The 10000-nt window shown below is 47.6% G+C and overlaps 1 protein-coding gene across 2 annotated transcripts in view; it reads left to right on the top strand.

Moving 5' to 3' along the window:
- gpc5c (glypican 5c) overlaps positions 1-10000 on the top strand; it is a 139643-nt gene that overhangs the window by 59956 nt on the left and 69687 nt on the right. The gene's annotated exons all lie outside the window — the stretch shown is intronic.

The raw sequence follows: 10000 nt of genomic DNA, 5'->3' as shown, positions 1-10000 counted from the left end.
CACACACACACACACACACATACACACACACACACTGCAGCTATTCTGTAGGCACACTGGTTCTCTCTTTCTCTCCCCCCCCCCTCTCTCTCTCACTCACACACAAACACACACACAAACACACACACAAACACACACACACAAACACAAGCACAAGCCAACTGTTCTGCTATTCTGGAGGCACACTGACTCTCTCTTTCTCTCTCTCACACACACACAAGCACTCACACACACACACAAGCACTCACACACTTCAGGTTTTTTGTTAAGCCTTACACATAGGCCGACAAACCCACACGAGCACGCAGCTAGCTTATTACCCCCACAAGGACGGAAATTTGATTAAGGTGCAAGCACGTGTAACAGCGGGTCAGATACATTAAACCACCTCCAGCCTGTGAACTCAAAAGCCAATATTTGCTCGCATTTGAAGATAAAGCCAGCTATAAAATGTAAACCAGACGCCTTGAAAGAAGTCCTACCAGCTCCGAAATCCCAGATTAACCTTGCGACGTTAGCATGTAACACGCTGGCTGTTTAGTTTTAGCCATAAAGCACAATGTCAGGTGTCGTTCCGGGTGGGACTTGAAAGGCCCCAATCAGGAATGTTCCTTTCATGTCAGAATATAGCAAACACTGGTTCACTGGCATCATGGCTCATACCATACCCATGGCAAACAGCAGACACAATGAAACCGGCTCACATGCTTTTGCATGTGTTGTTCAACAGCTGGAAGTCTCATTCACACATGTGTGCAGCACACACACACACACACACACACACACACACACACACACACACACACACACACACACAGACACACACACACACACACACACACACACCTATAAGCATGCACAGAAACAATATCACACATGTGCACAGACACACATCACACACCCTCACATGCAACGAACACTTCAAAGGACTTCAAAGGGACTGAGGACTCTTGTATTCATTTGCTACATTAGATGACAGAGGGGGAGCTGGGTGTTCTGGAAACATGAAACTAGCATATGTAGCACGGTTGATGTGTTCATAACTCATAACTGTGTGTGTGTACTGGCTGTGTATGTGCGTGTGTGTATGTGTGGATGTGTGTCTGTGTGTGTGTACGTTTATGTGTGTGTGTGTGTGTGCTGGGCACATGTTTTCCGATGTCCCAGTAAGTCCAGATAACCTCTTTTGCACTTAGGAAGGAGTGTGATGGCAAAGCGATATATGGCCAAGTGATAGATGGCAAAGCGATAGATGGCAAAGCGATAGATGGCAAAGCGATACATGGCAAAGCGATAGATGGCAAAACGATAGATGACAAAACGATAGAAGACGTGGCGAATGGAAATGGGTTGACAACCCGCCAGCCAACCAACCGACCAGCCATATCTTCTGGCAGATTAACCTCCTAATCCGCTCAACTATCTCATGTCATCACCCTCATGGCCATTCCAGTGAGAATGTATTCAGCAATAAAATGAATAACTGTATTTATTACTGCCAAGAGCCTACGGTGCTTGCCAGAGTGCACAATACAGAATCACTGAAGTGAGGTGAGAAGAAGAGCCTGAGAAAGAGGCGACGTAAGATCAACACAAAGCTACACAGAACAAAACAAGGTGATAAATATAAAAGGAAATGAGATCAGAATGAGAAATAACTGTTGCAGTTTAAGGTATAAAGGAGGAATAAAGATGCACTGAAAACATCAAATTAATGTGTAATACCAAAACAAGCCGTGAAACAATATAACATCAACAAAACAAACAGGAAATGGAAGTAGGGAAAACATAAATCTAAAATAAGCAAATCACTATAATGTGCATCTATGACATGAAAAATAAAGCAAACACACCCAAGGAACTGAAAGCACAAGGTTGGTTGGGGATGAGATGTATGCCCTGGCTTGTACTGCAGCATTTTTCTCAAAAGAGAGAAGAACTTTGCTCTAGTGCAGTTAAAGAGCCAGGGAGAGAAAGGGAGTAAAAAGAGCAAGAGCTACAGAGAGAGAGAGCTAGATAGAGAGAGAGAGAGCGAGAGAGAGAATGCTAGGGAGAGATACCTAGAGAGAGGGAGAAGGGAGAGAGAGAGAGAGCGAGAGAGAGAGAGAGAGATAGAGAGAGAATGCTAGGGAAAGATACCTAGAGAGAGGGAGAGGGGAGAGAGAACCAGAGGCAGAAAGAGTGAGAATGAGGGAGCCAGAGGGAGAGAACGAGAGAGACAGCTAGCGAGAGAGAGAGAGAGAGAGAACCAGAGACTTTGACTTTTAAGTTTCTTTAATTTCCGATATAAAAGAACCCCACAAAAGGTAAAATCAGGACTTACTGAAAACCCAAGGCAAAAGAAAACAAAACACCCACACAGAAGAAAAAAAGAGATATACAATCATTGCTCAGTATCAATCAATTCATGTACTCAAAAGTTGAGCTGTAACCAGAGAAAAAGAGAGGGAGAGAAAGAGAGTGAGAGAGTGAGAGAGTGAGAGATGGATAGAAAGAGCAAGAGAGAGAGAGATAAATATAGTGACAGAGAGGGAGAGTGAGAGAGAGGGAGATGGGGATCTGTGTGTGTTTGAATAGCACTGAAAACAGCAGCCATGCTCTTGAAGATGGAGCCAAGAAAGAGGTCACAACGAAGTTGGAGTTGATGCAGTGTCATTTTATTCTCATTGTGTGTGTGTGTGTGTGTGTGTGTGTGTGTGTGTGTGTGTGTGTGTGTGCGTGTGTGTGTGTGTAAACGCACGGGTAAGTGCGAGAAGACATCCAGAGAAAACAAACATGCTGAAGTATCGGCTTGGTGCCTCTTCCAAAACATACTCACACACTCTCACACACACATAAGCACCTCCAGTCACCCACAGCCTCGCAGCCATAGTCCTCTTCTCCCTGTGTTGTTCAACTGTGCAGATAGGTACCGCACACACACACACACACACACACACACACACACACACACACACACACAGACACACGCACACGCACACGCACACACACACACACACACACACACACACACACACACACACACACACACACACACTCTGGATCCTAGCTCCTGTGCAGGTTTGACAGGGACAGTAGCAGCTGACCGTGAGCAATGGGAGGCGTCGTGTGCAAGCGCTGGTTTTCTCATGCGCTCATACCACTGCCGGACAAAAGCGCTTCAGTCGGCGGAGGCTTCTGGATGCTGTGCATTTTTATAAGGTTATGACAATCCATTTGTTTATCGCACCGACATCTGGAATCTATTCTGGCGTCTAGGGGGAAGCAGGGGGTTGGAGGGGGAGGAGGAGGTGGAGGGTTAGAGAAGAGGCTAAAAGAAGATGGTCTTGCCTGTGTGTGTGTGTGTGTGTGTGTGTGTGTGTGTGTGTGTGTGTGTGTGTGTGTGTGTGCTCACTCACTAAGGTCTTTATCCCAAGCTTTCATCCGCATTGATTTTCTACATGTCAGTAGATTTTAGTAATTAACTAATCAACAGTAAAGTTGATTATATGCGCTGAGTTTCAGGGACGTGCCGGTGCACCCATTGGAATTCACCGAGCTGCCAAGATCCCCAAAGATATTAATGAAGGCACTCAAGGTTAATGACTCAGCCAAGTGCTGCAATCAAGCACATGAATACCTCTCACTGACACGTGCTGCACACATGTACACACTCACACACACACACACACACACCCCCACACACACACACACACACACACACACACACACATGTACACACACAACCACACCTAAAATCTCTACACACGCACACACACTAGCGATGCTGTCGCTGCAGTGCTGTTGATGTTCCCCACATGGATCCCATGGCTGTAGAGTGGCAAACCGTTCCCCCTGGGTCTCAGCCAAGCTCTATTACAGGAATGACAAGAGTGAGCGAGAGCATGAGAGAGGAAGGGAGAGAGAGAGAATGAGGGAAGAGATATGTGTGGAGATTGGAAATGAAGAGGGATGCCTGCCAGCTGTTGCTGTGTGGCCCGTGATTTTTAGTGCAGTGGCTGAGGCCAGCGCATACCAGACCTGACCAGGCGGCGGTGTGGGGAGATACTGGTCTCGCTCTGGAGCCCTTGCTCTTTGGCAGAGAGGAGCAGCCTCTCTCTCTGGTCACACACACACACACACACACGCACAAGCACACGCACACGCACACGCACACGCACACGCACACGCACACGCACACGCACACACAAACATAGACAGACAGACAGACACACACACACACACATTCCCAAGTTAAGGGGGGTCCCCTCTCTCCCATACTGTTCTCCAGGCCCATCCTAGTTGAGAGGAAATGAGCGCGACAGGACAGGATGGGGAAGGATGGAGAGAGTGGACAGTGTGGGAATGCCTGCAGGCTCCGGGGTTCATAGGCGGGAGCTTCTCTTCTCTTCACATATTTTCTCTTCTCTTCTCTTCACATCTCATCTCATCTCATCTCATCTCATCTCTTTACATATCATCTCCACATCTCTTCAAATATCATCTCTTCTCTTCTCATCTCTTCACATCTCATCTCTTCACATCTCATCTCTCCACATCTCATCTCTTCACTTCTCTTCTCATCTCTTCACATCTCATCTCATCTCTTCACATCTCATCTCTTCACATCTCATCTCTTCACTTCTCTTCTCATCTCTTCACATCTCATCTCATCTCTTCACATCTCATCTCTTCACATCTCATCTCTTCACTTCTCTTCACATCTCATCTCTTCACTTCTCTTCACATCTCTTCTTTTCTTTTCTCTTCTTTTCTTTTCTCTTCTCTTCTCTTCACATCTCATCTCTTCACATCTCATCTCTCCACATCTCATCTCTTCACTTCTCTTCTCATCTCTTCACATCTCATCTCATCTCTTCACTCCTCATCTCTTCACATCTCTTCACATCTCTTCACTTCTCTTCTCATCTCTTCACATCTCTTCACATCTCTTCTTTTCTCTTCTCGTCTCTTCACATCTCATCTCTTCTCTTCACATCACAGTCTGGTCTGACATGTTTCCAAATCCCTCAATCATCTCTCTGTTACTGCGAGTGTAAGTGTGTGAGGGAGTTTATGTTCGTTTCTGTGTGAGTGAACGTGTGTGTGTGTGTGTGTGTGTGTGTATCTGTGTGAGAGTGTCTATGTGTGTGTGTGTGTGTGTGTGTATTTGAGAGAGAGAGAGAGAGTGTGTATGTATGTGTGCACATGTGAGTGTGTAAGTGTGTGAGCCCGTTTGTGTGTGTTTGGCGTTAGACAGGCCAGGGCTGTGCTCCACACCCCAAACCTCTCTCGAGCTGCGGAGCTGAACCGAACCCAGCCCAACCCTTTCCCCATCACCTCCTGCTGCTGGCCCGCCACCCCTGACCCACTCTTCCCATCAGCCCCCCCGCCCCCCCCAGTCTCAGGAACACAGCCATGGAGGTGGTGCAAGCAGCAGGAATACAAAGGAAACGAGGAGTGTGTGGTGGGTGTGTGTGTTTTGATCTTACATGGCGAGTGTGTTTATGTATGAGTGTGTGTGTTTAGTCTTTGTTGGCGTGTTAGTGATGGTGTGTTTGTGTGTGTGTGTGTGTGTGTGTGTGGGTGTGTGTGTGATTGTAACTGGAATTGATTAGTGCGATCACATTTCAGCCGCTCAGAGTTCTGCTAGTTGTACTGAAACAACAGGATGCACAGCGTGTGTGTATTTGGGTGTGTGTGTGTGTGTGTGTTTGTGTGCGTATGCGTGTGTCTGTGGTTGTGGTTGAGCCAAAAGGACAGAATGGAATTCGTTTCATTTGAGTATGCAGCGCGCATGCACTCACACAGGGGGGCATGATATGTGATTGGTTCTATCCGTGACCATGACCTTTGGACATGAATGCCGTGTGACAGCGTCATCCATATGGTGCACGCATGTGCCATTCACTGTGCACTTGCACTGCAGCATATGTTTAAGGGTACCTCTTCAGTGCATATGGACAGACAGGTTTTACATGCATTGGTCTCCATTCATGCGTTCACTATATATTTATGTTATATCTCTGACGTGGAGTACACGGGGTGGGAGAGAGCGGAGATGGGCTCACTGGACTGTAATAGTATATCTGTGGTTGGCTCTCTCTGTCTCTCTCTCTCTCCTTCTCTCTCTCTTTCTCTCTCTCTCTCTCTCTTTGGGGATTAATTGGCTCTATGGAGTAGTGAGTGGTGCCCTCTTTTGTGGCTTGGCGTCTCTGTGCCCCGCTGCAGGGCCTGCTGCGTGCCCACTGTGTCAAGGGTATCGGGGTCATCTGTGGCGGCTGACATTGTTCTCCCATCTTTTTTGCCCCCCTGTTGCTCTCTGGAGCCTGTGAGAGAACATTCTGGAATGCACTACTGGAGAGAGAGAGAGAGAAAGAGAGAGAGAGAGAGAGAGAGAAGAAAATAAAACAAAAAAAGAGTGGGGAAAAACAACCCTGACAACCCCTCATCTTATATAAGGTTCTGAATTTGATTATGTGGGACAGACACAACCCAAAACCATCCCAGCATAGTTCTCCTTGTGTGCCAACAAACAGATACATGGAGAGTGACGATTGCAGTATTATTTTAGAGCCGCACGTACCTCAAATATCACCAGCAGAACACTTTGTTGCGAAACGACAATCATTTTAATAGCCTGAGACATTTTTCCCCGGTGCAGCCAGCAAAGCTTTAGCCTGCTGTCGTTGCACGGCACAATTAGGTCCTCTCATATCCCCTCACTGCCGCGGGGGAAACTTCCTCATCACTGCTAGAATGGAGCACCATGCAGAGTTCATCCGTGCGGTTTCTCCAAGATGGCCCCAGACTCTGGTCCCGGTGGCCAATTATGTGTAATATTCATACTAATACGAGGCAGATTTTACTGTTAATTAGTTCGTTTCGGTGCTCCTAATCCCCCCCCCCCCCCCTGAATCCACAAAAACCCTTGGTTGATGTGTCTGCATATGTGCTGGGGAACAGGCCATGCTGGTTTGGCAGGCGTGAGGGTTTATCATAGGGTTGGGGGGTGGGGTGTGGTGAGGGGTGGAAGGGAGCAGAGCAGTGGTGCGGTTTATGTCCCTAGCTGAGGGGCTTCTGTGTTCTGCTTGTGCTCCGATGCAGTTTCATACGAAGAAGAAGAAGAAGCGCTGTCTGCTGTAGTCCCTAAGGGAAGTAACACGAACAGGAATGTTTGCAGTTCTATCACACTCCTTCTGTATGCAAACTGTGTGAATGCAGCGGGTTTTGCATTCAGCGTGTATATATCTCCCACATGTTCCCCTGGAGCACTGTTGAGATTACTGTAATGGCTGGATAATAGAGCCATTGGGAGGAACGGAGGCTTGTTTTGTTGTTTTCCCACGTTGCTGTGTGTGTGTCACTTGTGCAACAGAGAAGCTTTAAATGACTTAATTATGATTATGTGATAATTATGTATTTTGCACATAATGAATATCTGTTTAAATGTTGTTATGCTCATAAGTAAAGCCACTCATTTTGTGATGAGGCATTTTTGTCAGTTGTGCAGCAAAGCAGCTTGAAATGGCTTAATGATGAACACAAAATGCTCAGTGTGACACATAATATCACATAAATATCTCAATTTCATAGTATAACATTAATATAATGAATAAACATGATTATTATAATACAAGGACATTATTATAAGATAAGACATTTTTTCACGTGTTGCTTGATACAGTGGTCTTGAAGCTTAATTGAAACCTGTTGTACTCTCCTAAGGGGCTCTTTTCTTTTTTTTCTCGGGTGTGGCACCAAATGTTGAATCCCTGAGTGTGGAAGATGACTTAGTAAACATATACAGTTCTAAGGTTAGAGTTAGTAAACATATACAGTTCCCACCTGTGGGGAGAAGCAGAGAGAAGGATTTCATTGAGGCACACACAACACCAGCAGGTGGCCCAGAGCTCCAGGGCTTGTGCCTTAACCCCCCCCTTCTCTCTCCCATCCCCTCTTTCTCCATTTCACTTCACTCAATATATTTCTCCCTCTCACTCCTTTTTTCTGTCTCTCCCTCTATCTCTTTATCCCTCTTTTTCCCCCTCCACACACACACACACACACACACACACACACACACTCTCTCAAAGACTTTGTGTGGCCTGTTCTGCTGTGGTCGCCCAGATTCAAAGCCGTGGCATTTCTCCAGGGCGTATGACTCACGTCAGCCGGTCACATTCACACCAGTTGACCGGCGTTAATAACCCACCCTTCTTAGCCAGCCTTGCCCAGTTGTTGAGGATCCCTCACAGCCTCGCACCAGGGTCCCCTGAAAGCTGAACGAAGGGTGTGCCCACAGGCTCTTTCTTTGCCCAGGAGCGCTGACCATGTCCAGGCCAACCAACCTCGCCCCGTAGCCCAGTGGAGGCATGTCATCGCTGGGCAGGAGGGGTCTCTCCCTCTCTCTCTCTCTCTCTCTCTCTCTCTCTCTCTCTCTCTCTCTCTCTCTTGTGGCCCCTTAGCTCATCTTTTCCACGGAAACCGACAATACATTTTCTCCGATTATATCACTTTACACGGCGCCCCGCCATGTCATTGAATATATCTGTGTCAGAATGCTGGCGAGTGGTCTGTATAGGACAGAGCTACAGATCGAGCCCAGTGAAGCATTGCACAGCTCAGTCAAAAAGCGCTGAGCAACAATGAAAATAAACAAGAGTTGAGATAACAGGCACCAAAAAGCAAACAAGCGCTTTCTGTCTCTCAAAAAAAACAAATAAAAAATCAAACAAACAGTCCTGGGAGACCCACAAAACACAATGTGATATCCGCTTTCCAAATAAGCTTAGGGTTTAGTCAGAGGGAGTTGAAAGCCCTTTCCTCTCTGAGAGGAGGATGGTGTGTGCGCGCCACCCCGACTCTTGGACGGGCTTGGTTCCGATTGGTTCCGGGTTCCCAGCACCGGGAGTCGAGCCGTGAGAGCGCGGGGCCTGTCAGGTCTAATTGTCGGCGAGCGACTCCCGGGGTCAGCTCCCCACACCCCGTTTCCATACATCACGCACAATACGCCATGACAGAGAAGTCACGACCCATCAGCGTGCAGGAATGAAGTTCAAGCCCGACATGTAGCATGAAGCAATACATCTTCCACTTATGAGAGTCTGAGTGGAAAAGACGCTCTTTAACTTCTCATTCACTCACTCACTCACACGCAAACTCTGGCTTGTTCACTCACTGACTCAACACACTCGCACATGTACATCACTCTCACTCACTTTCACATACGTTATCCCTCATGCCCACTTGCTCATACCCATATTGTTATATTGTCACACACACACACACACACACACACACACACACACACACAATGAATCACTCTTACTAATTTTCTCACTAATTCACTCATTCACTCACTCACTCACTCACTCACTCACTCACTCACTCACTCACTCACTCGCTCACTCAATCTCTCTACATTTCACCCACCCCCCTAGCAGCCCTGGCCGAGGTCTGTGCGGTGGGTGTGAGGGGGCACGCCTATCTGGTGCAGTGGGTGTGAGGGGGCACACACACACACACACACACACACACACACACACACACACACATGCAGTGGGTGTGAGGAGGCACGCCTCTCTGGCGGCCTGCTCTGGGCTCACATGAGCAGCAGTAATGATGAGCACAGGAGGGGGACGTGACCGCTCTGCCATTCCACACATCGGCTCCACGGAGCCCACATTCCTGCACACGCTCCTGGGGCTGCCGTGTGTCTCCCTCCAGCTCACGCCACCCAGCCAGGGAGCAATCCCAAGAATGCTCTCTCCCCTTGTCCTCCTCTCTTTGTCCCTCTCATACACAAACTCTCCCTCTCTGTCTGTTCCTCTTTAACCTTCTCTATCTTTCTCTTTTTTTTGTCACTTTATCTCTCTCCCCCCGAAACCCTAAACCTAACCCTGACCCGAGTGTGTACCCTGGTCATGAAGTGCCAAAATGACAAAACCAGAGAGAGAGTTGACAGGTAGTGAGGTGCAGAAGGTTTGCGGACCAGCAGTCCCACCACTTCACAGTTGTA

The sequence above is a fragment of the Clupea harengus genome, chromosome 22 (genome assembly GCF_900700415.2).
Source record: "Clupea harengus chromosome 22, Ch_v2.0.2, whole genome shotgun sequence".
NCBI lineage: Eukaryota > Metazoa > Chordata > Actinopteri > Clupeiformes > Clupeidae > Clupea > Clupea harengus.
The sequence above is the reverse complement of the archived record's forward strand: the minus strand, read 5'-3'. Positions and strand labels throughout refer to the sequence as shown.